At 32.7% G+C, this 15,518-nt stretch overlaps 1 pseudogene; it reads left to right on the top strand.

Annotated features, from left to right (window-relative positions):
• Positions 1-4,337: 4,337 nt before the first annotated feature.
• LOC127737161 (interferon-induced protein 44-like) overlaps positions 4,338-15,518 on the top strand; it is a 31,882-nt pseudogene continuing 20,701 nt past the window's right edge.

Genomic DNA, 15,518 nt, shown 5'->3' with positions numbered 1-15,518 from the left:
TATTTTGAGCAATTAAAATATATTCAGTGGTTTCTGTAATAAAACGTTTAATAAAACGTTAATGACAAACAGACAAACGACGGACAAGCTGACGACATATTTTATAGGATGAATTGGTATAAAATGTAGATATGCATACTTCATCCACCATTTTTATTCATCAAACTTTGAAGGATGACTTAGACCATTTTCATCATTTCTCCCAAAGGCGATTAAATACAGCTATGTCTAGCAATCTTGTTTTTTTATTCTTTTACTTTTATTGTAAATGTATGTCAAACGTAAAATAATCAAGGACATTATAAGCCAGAAATGTCCTACACATACCTTATATTGAACCTCCAGTTACTGTTTACCATCTTTCAGTAATTGATGAACATTCTCTTGCAACTGCTTTCAATTTCCTTTTTGACCAAGAATGCTGGAAGCTGTTTTCAGGTCATCAAAAGCTTTCCCTCCTTCATCAGCATAATTGTCGAGTCAATTCATGCTCTTGCGTACGCTTGGTCGGATAGCTTCAAACAGTCTCATATATGATCTGTCTGAGCAAAAAGTTGATGAACCAGTGTTATGTCAAAGAACGTCTTAAAAAAGCTCATCGGAAGATACCAAGACCTTGTTGATAAATATTCCGTATCAACTTCACAAATAATACACGATGGTCTTGATGTATAGATTCTAGGTACTGACGTTGTTTATCATCTTAATTACGTGTTATAGTGTTCTTTTATTTGTCTTTGTAAATTATTAACGTTTACTGTTTGGTCCATTTTTGGTAATATCCTTTAGACGTCGCTCGGTACTTGTACATCCCGCCATTGTGTTGTGTTGATGTGCTGTTGTCATTTTTTGTATTCTTTGTTTTTCTTTGTTGACTTATTTGTTTGTTTTTATAGTGATTGAGATTATAACTCAATGTTGACTGCTGTACCCTTATTTCTGACATTTTGACCTATTATGTCTGTTTGTTTTGTTCACACATTGTTGTCAATATAATGGAATTTTATGCGACTATCATACAAGTGAGAAGTTTAGCTAGCTTTAAAACCAGGTTTAATCCACCATTTTCTACATAATAAAATGCCTGTACCAAGTCAGGAATATGACAGTTGTTTTCCATTCGTTTGATATGTTTAGGCCTTTGATTTTGCTAATTGTTAATGGACTTTCCGCTTTGAATTTTCCTTGGAGTTCGGTATTTTTGTTGTTTTATTTTTTTTGATAGCACAGATAAATAATCCATTTCTTCACAATATTTAAAGTTTGACAGTTCTGGTTCTAACTGTATTTAGAATAATTTTAGGTGCTGTCAATTCTGACCCTGATGCAAGTTTTAAAGTACATTCCCCAAACGGTGAGTCTGTCATAATGGCTGGAGACAAAACAAACTGCGAAAAATGGTCAGGGTGTTCTTTGGTTGCTTTTTCTCTGTACAACTTAGTTTCAGAGACTGGCATACCAACACCATTAAGCTCGGCATGTTTTTGGCAGATGTTTATATTTGTATCATCTTAAATTTGGTATCACTTTCTGAATCTCAACAAAAGAATAATATTTCACTAAAAGGGACAAAAGTTGTCTCTGTACTCCCCAACTGGTCATCGTCATATATGCTGCTGAAACAGATTTCAGTAGGTCATCGTTTTTGGTAGTATACTGGTCTAATAAGAAAATCTCCAATTGGTTCTCTTGTCCAGGAGTCAATATAGATAAAACCTCTTCCATAATTTGTTTAGCTTTTCTATCATTGTCTGACTTTGTTCTATTTGAAGCAGACATCCAGTCAATACTCAAAACGTTTTTACCGGGCTCATTCCAACTTCTTCCAAAAAGAGTTTAACGCCATTCTTTTCCTCATGGGGCAATTCATCTGTTCAGTGCTACATGTAGATTGATAAGATGCCATGTCAAGTTGCCACTCGGAGACGGCACTAATTGTGCCGGCTGTGGACTGAGATGATTCCATTTCATACTAAAAACATACAATGACAGCACATATGATGCCCCTCTTGTTTTCTAAACTTTTCATATAAAGGTTGAACTGACCTAAACCGCAAAGTAAGTGAATGTTTTTTTTAAAACTCTAGATCTTTTCTGAGAATGTTCTGTGTATCATTTATATACGGTAATCATGACTATATCACAGCCAGCATTTTATTTGAAGAACTATTGGTAATTGTGTTTTTACAACATTTATCAAGATTTGTATTGTTATGTATAAAAATTTGATAAAGAGCTACACTAAGCGCAGCATTATACAACTGTAGCATCTTGAACACTATCGGAACATGCATAGAATGGTGGATTGACTAAGCACTAACTGTCTTGGATTCATTCATTGTCGAAAGACCCTTCAGGAACTGTCCAGATGAAGAACAGGAATAAAAGCCCTGTTCTGTGAAAATGTGTATCTTTTAATGTAGTGCGTGTTTTTTTTTGTCACATGCACATTTACTCCATAACCCTAACATTTTCTATGCCTCCCTCCCTATTCAATTTTTATGCAAATAGTCTAGGAAACAAATAATCAACAATGCATGGCCTTAGTATACCTCACACATTGAGTCTTTATCATTCTTGTCAACTCTATCCATCACTCTGTCAACATTGATTGCCTCGGTCATCTCAAGTTGCTTGTGTTGATACTTTAAATTCAAAAATTGTCTGTAAATCAAAAAAAAATATTTCTACATTCATATATGTTATGAAATAAAATATATGGACGAGTCAAATGTTTGTAAGACATCATTTCGCAAAATACCTAATTTTGTTCATGTAATGTTTGCAAAAGTGTGATACAAATTTCCTCTCTGTGTGAAACAATTGCACCAATAGTATATATTATTCAAGATCCTAGGGTACCAATCAGTCCACTGATATAAAACTAGAGGCTCCAAGGAGCCTGAATCGCTTACCTGTTTGAATGGTTTAAACTGAATTTCAGTATTAAAAGAGAGATAACTCCTAAACCAAAAATCTGACAATATTGACAAAAGTTTTAAAGAAGAAACTCTAAGGAACATGTGGGACAAGTTTGGTTAAAATCCGTTCAGTGGTTTCAGAGGAGAAGATTTTTTGTGAAAAGTTAACGGATGTACAACGGACGGACGACGGAGACAACATGATGGCAAAAGCTCACCCTGACTTTTAGTCAAATGAGCGAAATAATATCTATAAACTGCAATTTCAACTGTCAAAATCATCATTTTTGTAATGTAATTTCTAAAATAAAAATGCACCAAACTCAAATAACTTCATCCTTCCAATCAGTTCTATCCTACATGCAACACAGATTACTGAAATATATGTAAATAAAGTTAAGCTTAGACATCCACGTCTGGAAACCACATTATAAAAAATTTAGTCATTTTTTTGCGACCCTGACCTTGACCTTTAACGGAATCACCCCTAAATCAATAGAATTCTTGACCACTTGATATCAAACAATATCCCCAATTTTCGTGTCAATTTGATGAAAACGTTTTGAGTTACCGTCCGGAAACCACATTAAAAAAAATATGGTCATTTTTTTGCGACCCTGACCTTGACCTTTGACGGAATCACCCTTAAATCCATTGGGTTCTTGTCCACTTGATATCAAACAATATCCCCAAGTTTCATTTGAATCATATGTTTACTTTATAAGTTATCTTCTAGAAACCAATTGTTGACGCCAGCCCGCCCGCCAACACCAAACCAATAGCCGAGTTCAACTTTGTTGCAACTCGGATAAAAAGTGTATGTGTTATGTAACAATTATTTCAACTTCACTGCTGTCAATATTTTATAATTTGAACTATAAATGATCTAGTGCACCAACATTAGTACAATAATACTAACAAAATGAAGTAGAACTATCATAAACTAAAATCATTTGGACGATTCCTTGCGAATTTCATAGACTTAAAATAATTACATTTTGATAACAGCAAGAAGGGACGCCTAAATTTCTTGATAAAGACAAGCTTCCAATTTATGTGTATCTAGGTTTTGGTTAAGTGAAAAGAAATAAAATTAAATTACAGGTAATATGTTTACTGTTCATACAGAATTCTTTGTAATTTTTTTATTTTATTTTCACCACTCATTCCCTTTCTGTGTTAAAGAAGTACATATGCACAAATAGAGATTCAACAGGACGATTTCTGTGAAAGAATCAAACACAAACAGAGGTCCACGATAATAAAATATCAGACACACATGGGCAAGATATAGACAGTCTGTGATTCAGTGGAGCCTCTTCAGAGACAACATTAATCTTGCCCTGGGGTGTCTGAAATTTTCTTGTCCTGCACTAAGCTTGCAAAATAAAGGAATTATTAAAAATAGCCATAACAATGGTGTACCTACCAGAACCAACAGGTATTAATATTTGCTCCTCCTTCCACATGTACAAACTTTGCTTACAGTTCACACTGCAGTCTTGCCTAGCTTTTCTTGGTTTCTTTTTACCATCACAGGCCAACTGAGGAACAAAGTAAACAGATTTTCTCCATGTGACCCCAAATTCATATTTATGAGTTGGACAAATTGTAAGCGATGATGAACTTTCTTCAAAACACCCTCCTCTGAAGCAGAGTAAGTCGTCTTCATTCTACGATGACCTTCAAGACTTCATTGACATCAACGATATATCTGTGTGATTCGAAGTTTGCTCCGGTCTCTGATAAAAAAGTGAAAAATTTTAATATAATAAATTAAGATAATAATCAAAATTTGATGAAACATTTCAAATTTGCAGCTCACACATACGACATAATTTTGTTATAAGCTTAAAGTACACATATGATGCTGTAATATTGTAAGTAAAAGAAACAATTAGCATGTAATGAAGGCAATACTTGAAGGATCGTGTGACAAAATAAATCATTGACCCTAGCTTTTGATAACACAAGAACTGATGGTAACCTTTATCAAATTTCAGTATTTTCCCTAATTCCTACTTTCATTTCAGCTTTGTTTTTCATATGATGTCATAATTTAGAACAGATAAGTATTAAATGATAGGAAAATTTATCATGTTATCATGGACAATGAAAATTATGTGTAATCATGATTAATTGAAATCATTCATTTGAACAGTTTATTGGAAAGCAGGACAATTTTCATACAGCGCACACCGAAACATAACCTGACATCTTCCTGATGAACATATTGCACCCTTCTTAAGGTGGGGAAAATCAAACGTTTATACCAAGACAAACTGGCTGAAAGGAGAAATTATGCAGGTGAGCGTTTTTGTGAGTTCTTTGAAAGATTTTTTAAATGATTTTACCAAAGTAGTAAAAAGAAAAAAATTTGCATTTGGAAATATCCTCTCCTTGGACTTTTTTTTTTGTGTGAAGAAGAGATATAGATAATACTTTGTACTTTTTTGGGCCTTTTTAACCTCATTGATTCGAACGTCATTGATGAGTCTTGTGGAGACGAAAAACGGGTCTGGCATACAAAATTTTAGTCCTGGTATCTATGATGAGTTTTGTTGATATATTTGTCTATAACTTCTCAAGTTAAGCTTTATTTATATTCGGAGATTTGTTATTGTCCTGTGATCTATGCACTACAACCAGTAGAAAATATAAATTGAGATTGTTGCGTTAAAAATGTCACGCTCATCGTTTCTTATCTGATGAGTAAAATCAAACAGTGAATCAAAACCTTTTATCATTGTAAATCGTTTGAATTGTTACCATTTACAATAATTTTTCTGGCGAATTAATAATCAAAAGCGTATGGAAAAAATTCCGAACATCGAAGAATTCCATTTGCAAGAGCCTTGTGAGAAGTCACTATTTTTCTTTTGTATATTGGTTACATTTATTACTGTTAATTTTTTTAACACACTACAATACATTATTTTATCATTCTTCCCATTTTTAATCAACGAAATAAATCATATAAAAAGAAGATGTGGTATGATTGCCAATGAGACAACTCTCCACAATAGACAAAATGAAACAGAAATTACCGACAATAGGTCACCGTACATGTCCACAAATGTGTACTATAAGTTGGATGTGTGTGGTTGTGTACATACAATTATTACAGCTTCATGTACTATTTTCTAAAAGGAAGCATTGTTTCAAATTTTCATTTTTCCTCAATAATCAAATTAAACAATTGAACCAAAGAAATGATTTTTTTAATCTGCATCGAACTTTAAAGAAAAAATAAGAAATCGAATGGCTTGTACATGAATTAAATTGACCATGTACAGAAAAAAATCGTCTTTACCTATTTAACCATGTATTGGAATGTGACTATAAATAACGCAGGATAAGATATATATGTTTATATGTTCACATCTTATCCATGTCGTCTCAATCTAAGTGTATGGAAGATAGTTGTCAAATTGTCAATCATATACCATATCATATTATATACTTCTACAGTACTAAATTGAGTTACAAAATAATTTTAGATATAAATCAGATATCAAAGGCATAAAACTCTATATAAATGGGTGTTGAATTTAAGAAGAATGACCAATTGCAAATGAATAAATGGATTGATGGGAATAAAAGAAACACACTTCTATATAAAGGAACAAGGGATGGATGTTCTGCAACTGCATTCCATAATAAATGCAATAATAGAGGACCAACTGTTACTATTTTGTACAATATCAACAATCCCGTTTTTGGTGGGTATACTTCCGTTAGTTGGAGAAGTGCTGGAGCTTGTCATACCAATGCATATGCTTGCTTATTTCGCCTTTGGCCATTCATATACTATGAATGGAGAAACTTAGCTATAGCTAATGGACATTTGCAAATCAAAGATATAGAAGTGTTTTTGGTAGAGGGTAAGTTTATAAAGCAGAATTTAAGAGTAAATAAGGAATCAATAGTTCCTAAGGGCACATGTATTAAATGGTAGCTTTCACTGTTCCATTATGATAAATATTGAAATCAGTCAAAATGTGTCATAGTATCTAAACTTAATACCAGATTGCAAATTTCATTACAATTCCAAACGTTGCCTTTATCATAATTTAGCAACACATCAACCATCTTATGACATTCGCAAAATTTCCAAACACACGACTGTTATTAGCTTTAAAAGGAAATAACTATCGGTTAAGCAAATGGAATTAATATACAAAAACATCAACAAACACATGCTTTTGAAGTAAAAACAAAATATTTTGATGTTGAACTCTTTTTTCAACTACCTGCATTTTCTATTTACCTCTGGAATGAAAAACAAAATTACTTCCAAGGTAAATTTTGACGTGGTAAATCATATCATTTTCAAACAGTCAGTAATCTATTTAATGATTATTGAGCAGCTGATACATAGACAACATTTCCGTATATAATGAGTATGAATATTTCATTCTATAGACTTACGTGCTAGTCCATCTTTAGAAGGACCATGGGAAGGTATTATTTGGAATGAAATACTCAAAACATTTGAATTTGAGTAAATAAAATTTATAATTCCAAGTTTGGCATTACTTAGTGTAATAAATTTTACAATAGCAGTTTATAGAATACAAAAGACCCGTGATGTTCACTCTAAACAGGTATATTCACAATGCATGCCTAGGAGGAAATATTTACCCTGTAGATGAAACTGATCCAGCTCCGTTTTTATTTATTTTTCATTCGTGAGATTGCTATTTTTGGGTCCGGCTTAAATATGCGTACACTGACGTCGGGATATTACCTGCATAATAAACAGTATAACCGGTTTTCTTTGATTTGCATACAAAACGAAAAAAAACTTTTTCATGAACTTTGCTCTCCAGATTTACGGTTATTGACCAAGTTTGATCATGGATATTTTCAATACAATGCAGAATCAAAAGAGAACATTATCGACTTGTGTGTGGACGGTTCATTCTATGTCGAGTACAATCAAGACTCTGTTAAGCACTGTTAATATGATTTTGTTAATGTATGATTAGTTAGAATAAATAGAACGGCCTATATATATATTTGTAAATTGATTAACAATATTCATTCCAAGTACGGTTTAGTACAATTAATGTTCAGTTCAGACGAATCAAGCTATGTTTATAAATATTTCCAAACTATAGACTCATACAGATCAGGTCTTGTAGTGCTGCAACAGTATATTTTTATCGCCCTGGATACCCAAACCACAGCTTTTGTATCTATTTTCTTCTATATCCCGAACTTTTATTGAATCCTTTATCCAATTTTTCTAAAATAGCCTCATATTATGTACGTTATGTTAGACCCATTCTGTTTTTTTCAATTTTTTTTTCACGTCGTGGGGAGTTAGGATAGTATATGCAATTATCGTGACTGGCTTTTTTGTTACGCTACTTCAGTTCGAATGTCGTATATATGTGTATATAGAGACATATCTGGAGTTGAAAAAACCATAACCAGGAAGACCATATGCATCAGGAGTTTAACATATTCTGCTATACACCATCTGACATACAAATCAAAGCCATAAAAGGTTAGCAAGTATGACTAAGTATCATTCTTTCGTAAATCTATTGTTTACAAGATGTTACCCTTTGTATGAACAATTTTCGATACAGAGATATTATGCATCATACTATAGTTGGTATTGAATATCTTAGTTGATTGAAAGATTTGTTAATATGGTCAATTACTGAAATTTAAGCATACATTTTTATAGTTTCCTTAAATATGAACAATGTATTCTAAATAATACTTAAAATAACAGAAAATGAATTTTATTTAATCTAACACACCACGATAAATACTGTCATACAAGTGAGAGGTTTACCTAGCTATGAAACCAGATTTAATCAACCATTTTCTACATTAAAAATCTGCCTGTACCAAGTCAGGAGCATGACAGTTATTTTCCATTCGTTTGAATTGTTTGAGCTTTTGATTTTGCCATTTGATAAAGGACTTTCAGTTTTCCGTTTTGAATTTTCCTTGGAGTTCGGTATTTTTGTTATTTTACTTTTTGAAAATCCGAAATAATTGTTATTACTATCGCAACGGTTTTGTTTTTGCTAATTTATCGATCAAGATAAAATTCATATGCGTATAAAATTTATCTGTGAAGAAGATTAAAATCAGAGGGAAAAAACACAGAAATAAAACCTCGCAAACAGTTTTAACCATAAAAATTGAGAAATTATAAATCCGCAAAAATAACCTTTAGCTAATACGCTTACCGTCTGGAAATATAAGATACAACACGTTTGAATACAAGAAAACCAAAAGGATTTACAATGAACAACTAAAACCATATAACTCTGTCTGAGGAAATTACAATCTTAGGTTTAGTACAATTGTAAATAATGAAGCGGACATGAACGGACCAAATATACCTTGGAAAGTTTCAATTTAAATATGTTAGTCTTGTAGTTGTATTACAGTAGTTGTCGTCTGTTTATGTAGTTCATAAGTGTTTCTCGTTTCTCGTTTTTATATAGATTAGACCGTTGGTTTTTCCGTTTGAATGGTTTTACACTAGTAATTTTTTGAGGCCCTTTATAGCTTGCTGTTCGGTGTGAGCCAATGCTCCGTGTTGAAGGCCGTACCTTGACCTATAATGGTTTACTTTTATAAATTGTAACTTGGATGGAGAGTTGTCTCATTGGCACTCATACCAAATCTTTCTATATCTATTGTATTGATATATGTTTTCTGCAAAACTTGTCCCGTCCCTATAAAACATAACACATATATTTATTTATCTTTTATGAAAGCTACTAAATTACTTGAAAGCAAAAATAGAGCAATATAAACCTCTTCAAGAATTAAAAGTTCCTCAAGCACGCCTTCTATTGGTTGGACAAGTAGGAGCAGGAAAATCGAGCTTCTTTAACACTTTAAACTCCATCTTTAGAGGATATATAACAAGTCAAGCATGTAGTGGTAATGCAGAGCACAGCTTAATAACAGTTGTGAGTAATACTATAGTTGACAAGATTTATATTAATTTATATTTTGATAAACGTTTACCATTCTGAAAGGATTCGGCACATTTTTGGAAAGTTTTAATTTCTCCAATTTGCGAATTAACATTAATTATTTCAATGGAGCACAGCACGTTTGATTTTGAAAATAATACACCATTTTCATGTGTTTTGTAGCAGTGAACTCAGACAAATGACAAAATTATAAGTTATCTTATCGTTTTGACAAATACATCTTGAGAAATAATATTGACCAACGCTTGCCAAAAAATGTGTCTTGTGCTTATTTGTTTTTTAGCCAAAAAAAATATTAAGTGCGACAATTTTGCCATATGTTGATTTAACAAAAACATCCCTGAAATTTGTTTTTCTTCTCCAAAAATGGCAAATCTTCATTAAACTCTTTTTAATGACATCTCATCTAAAATGGTTTATTACGATTAATATCTGTATTTTGACAACTTATGATAACTTTATCTTTGCTGTCAAAGTTTTTAAGGCAAGGAATGTATCAAGTTTATCATCACCAGAGACGTCTAAAACATGCGCATATAGAACCAAATGAAAATTGTATACTCTGGGAAGGAGCCAAAAAAGGAGATAAAATTTCATCTATATATTATGTAAAATTTGAATTGTTTAATGGTAAACAATTGTGTAATGCCTGCAGGTATTATTTATCTGTTAAGTGGTCTTTTGGTGTTTCTTTATAAAGTTTTGCCTTAAACTCTGAAATTTATAGATGAAGGAATACATCTGCAATAAAAGGGATGAAGTTAATCTCAATATGAATACAAATCACAAGCGTATGGCTTTAATCACAACTTTGTATATCTTATAAGTGTTGTTTTAGATTAAGTTTCAGTACTCAAAAGGAACTGCAACGACTGCAAATGATAAAGTTACATTTTAAAATAAAAAGAGATTTTATAAAAAGTAAAATATCTATTTGATACAATTGTGTGGAAATAGATAAAATAACAAAAATACTGAACTCCAAGGAAAATTCAAAACGGAAAGTCCCTGATGAAATGGCAAAATCAAAAGCTCAAACACATCAAATGAGTGGTTGTGAAGTAAAAAGAGTAAAGAGATCATAACTGTCAATTTTAGATGTACGATTGTTGACCTGTCTAAGACGTGTATATTTCAAATGAATACTGTAGTTAAAGTGTAATAGTTCAGTACTGAACGCTGTTTTACACATAAGATATATGACAAAGTAATTACCTTAACCCAGTTTGTCTGGTATAAAGTTTAAATGCATCATACTACTGTTAACAAAGGAATTTACTTGTTGAAAAAAGGAATACGGTTACAAACACATAGCTGTTCCCTGTAGTCATATGTTTTTGTTCTTTTTTATATATGATTCGACATCTAAATATAATAATATTGCACTTAGAAAACATAGTGTTTGTTATCAAATAGTACGTTTCTATGTATGATGGTGTTTGTTTTTGTAGTAGTTCAGTGCTTATGTTGTTCCGTTGTTTTCCTCTTATAGTTGATGTGTTTCCCTCGGTTTTGATTTGTGACCCGGATTTGTTTCAGTTAAATCGATTTATGACTATTGAACAGCGGTATACTTTATTTGTGTAATGTTGCATCCTTACGGTAGTGTAATGATTTCGAAATATTTGAGTGATGTCTTTACCACTGATTGTTTTAAGATCTATGAGTGTATTTCATAACTATATCAATTACTTAATAATCAAAGAAGAAGTATCGCAGCTGTTTTTTTTTTTAATTTGTTGTTTGAGTACCGAATGTATCAAGTCAGGAATGGGACATCCGGAAAACCACTAAATTTCAGACTGCATGATACCAGAGGAATCGAGGCAGACCAGGGAATTGATAGACATGAAATGTGTTTCTTATTGGACGGTCATATACCCGATCGGCACCAGGTTGTTAGTTATGTTTCAATACTGAACTACTAGTAATTCCATGCGTGTTTCCGAAATAAGGAATTATATTGGGTCATCTTTGGCTTCGAGGCGTTAATAATAAACATCATTTGGTAAATGTTGCGATATCTTATAATGCTAATGTCCGTTTAAAGATTATAAAATATTATGAAACGAAGATTTAACCTCCCTCTGGTAAAGTGGACGTTCAATGGATTTGGCCACCATTGTTATACTGTTCTGGTCATATAGCTTTTCACCTTCACGTGTTTCGGTAAATATACATTCTTGGCTTTCAATTTTTTGACATACGCGTTTTAGATGAAGGTAAATCCAGAAAATTGCCCCATGTGGAGCAGGATTCGTATTGAATAAGCAAACCAAGTGAAAACAACTGAGGGAATAACTTGTCCTGCTCTGCATTTATCAACCGCAATGCGAATCAAGACTGTCAAAATGTTATAAATATGTTATAGGATACAATTGGTAAATTACGGCTATTCTGGTACCTTGCAAATAATAACCGCGAAAGATGTATTTATGAGTTGAGGTACAAACACATCGTAACGTTCAACCTTGCCAAATTGTGATGGTGACCATAACACTTGTTAAGTTACGATGTCAGTTGTTCTTCCTCATATACCTACTGCAGCAGTTTTCGCATTACAAGTACACCACGTTGACAACTGAAATCGTCACGTTTTTCATAAATCTTAATTTGAAGTGTTTCATCTGTGTGTCAATTTGAGGAAAAAAATAACCAAATATGAACCAGACATGTGATATGGGATGAAATTGTTTGTCTTTTTGTCGTCTTTTGTTTTATTTGTCAGTTTATCTTCGATATATTAGTTTTGATTGTCACCTTGTTATTTGCCGCCTCTTTTTTCAAAAATAAGAAGTTGTATACGTGTATTTCTATTTTTGTAGAAATGGTCCTTTTAATGAAAAGATGTAGTCAATCTTTCAGTAAAGCAAAAGGAATAGTAATGTAGATAATAGTATAATTATAAATTGTTTCAATTGCAAAATTAAAATGATTGTGTTTACGATTTTGGATTTGATATTAAGAATAATCTACCTAAAATGAAAACTAGGTATCTATACCTCTTAACAATATTTTTGAAGACCATATTTCATCGAATACAGATTTTAAATGGATATTTGATAGGCTGCGCATAGTTTTGTTTAAGAATTTTTATGCTGTTTTAGCCTCAAATATAATATAGGGTATTTCAATTCACTTTGGATGCTTATTCCAACGAAGAGAAGGGCAGATTTGTCTTTCTTCAATGCTGTAGATGTATAAGTGGGCTTATTATATTTGTTATGAATTCCAAATTCTTTTGTAAAAGAACATAAATTTAATTCTCTTTCTTCTTTTCCTCTTGCAATAATATAAAATCATTTGACTTTTGTACTCGTTACGCTAGTTTTCGTCATTTTAAACTTAAAGACAGATAAAAAAATAAATAAACCAACTTTCTTTAATTCAATTAAAAGTACCAACGTGAACACTCATCAAAGATACCAAGCTCATAATTTGTTACGAAGTTGAAGACAATTAAATTGCCAAACACGACTAAGGCAATCTCTGTCAGGGAGTAGAAAAAAAAACCAATCATAATTTGTAAAAAAAACCTCCACGATTCATTTCCGAAACTGAGATCATCGAGGTGCATTCTTTTTTGGTTGACAACATATTTTTAACATTTGGATGACGTGTTTTTCAAAAGACCAACGACATTCTTATGGGAACCAACTGTGCTCCTTTTCTTTTCGAATTATTCTTTATTTTGCTTTAAAGATGATCATGTCTCTCTTAATGATTTCAAGTTTGGTGGTTATGTTGAAACCATCTATCAATTGAGCTTGAAAAATTAATACCATAGATACAGTTAAGTCTTCCTTATACAATGACTTACACCTAGAAAATGACAATGAAGATTGGTTGAGAACATAACTCAGCTTAATAATTTTGAACTTTCATTTATGGAGCAGCGCCCGCAAAGGAAGTATATATCTCCCAGTTGATACAATATTCCGTAGCTTGCGTTTTCTATCATGATTGTCTTGTTAGAGGATTGCTTCTGACTAGGAAGCTATATAACCAAACTTCGCTAGTGATTTTGATGAAAAACTTCCTTCGAAAGTTTTAGTAAATTTAGTGTCGTCCTAAAGGATGTCATATCGTAGCTATTTTCCCGTGTTCGTTTCTCTGATTGTGACATCACCGAATTTTTTACTTACCATGATGAGCACGACTGGTGCCATGTGTAGATCGGGATCGTCTTACCCTGTCAAGTGCACCTGAGATCATCCCCGTTTTTTGGTGGGGTTCTTGATGCTCAGTTCTACGTAGTGTGTTATAGACTGTTATTAGTCTTGTCTTCTATTTTTGCCAATTGTTTCTCTTTGACTCATGAATTTTAATTGTTCTTTTGGTATTTTCCACAGATATTTTAAGCTAAGCAAATAATAGTTTTTGTATATCAAACTAAATTAACTGATGCTTTGTCTTCTGGAACAACACCATTTCTGTCGTGGAGAAAGGGTAACGCATCTGTTAGCTTATGCTACTTGAAAGGCCTAGAAAGCCGCCGTGTGTTCATAGAACATCGTATATTTGGCTAACAGTTCTCGAGTTTTTTCGATGCGAATTGTCTATCAAGTTAATCGGAATCTACACGAATGTTTATGTTTACACTGACTGTTTATTCTGAACATCAAAAGATATTCACTTATGCGTCGACAAATAATGTCACGAAAACTGATGACAGTTCAATTCTTAAAAGCTTTTGAACAATATATTTTACGATTTTAAATCAATATAAATAACGAAAACTTATAATTACTTATAAGAAGAACTAAGAACAGATACAAACATTTTGCGCAAAAGTGTCTTGATAGTTTAAGCATAATACCGAAACGAGAATGTCGGCTGCACATCGATAACTTTATCTTGTAATTGACACGGAAAGACAATTTGAAATTGTTAACATTACACGAACTTCATTGAACCCTTCCCCCGGCAGGGTTATGAGAAAGAAAAACTGGAATTAGTTGACCGATGTGTCTGTGTCTCAATTCGATAGTCTATAGATCTTTAGACAAAAGAAAAGTCGTTTTTGTCTTGCGATTTTTTAGCACATGAAAAATATTGGAGGGTTGAGAGGTCACAAAACATGTTTTACCCCGTCCTCCCCCCACCCCCACCCCCGCCCCCGCCCCCCCCACACATTTTTGCGCCTGTCCCAAGTCAGGAACCTCTGGCCTTTGTTATTCTTGTGTATTTTTTTAACTTGGTTCATCTATATTTTTCGGAGTTTAGTGTGGCATCCATTTTTGCTGAACTAGTATACATTATTGTTTAGGGCCAGAAGAAGTCGGCCTCCATGTTCGGGATTTTCGCACTGTGTTGAAGACCCATTGGTGGCCTTGGGCTGTTTTCTGCTCTTTTTTCGGGTTGTTGTCTCTTTGACACATTCCCCGTTTCCATTTTCCATTTGATTTTATTATCTTTTTTAAACCATTGATTTTGACAAAAATGAAAAATTTCAGGCATAACTATTGTATTGTCTATACAATACAGAGTAAGAACTACAGACAATTGCAATCGTTATTTCGTAGTTAAGAAGACGTCAAAGTTTTGTAAAATTATAATCCTACCATAGTTTTACGTTCATGTGGATAGTTAGTATATATAAAATGACCACTTCCTGATT

This window comes from Mytilus californianus, unplaced genomic scaffold (assembly GCF_021869535.1).
Source record: "Mytilus californianus isolate M0D057914Y unplaced genomic scaffold, xbMytCali1.0.p SCAF_4, whole genome shotgun sequence".
NCBI lineage: Eukaryota > Metazoa > Mollusca > Bivalvia > Mytilida > Mytilidae > Mytilus > Mytilus californianus.
The sequence above is the reverse complement of the archived record's forward strand: the minus strand, read 5'-3'. Positions and strand labels throughout refer to the sequence as shown.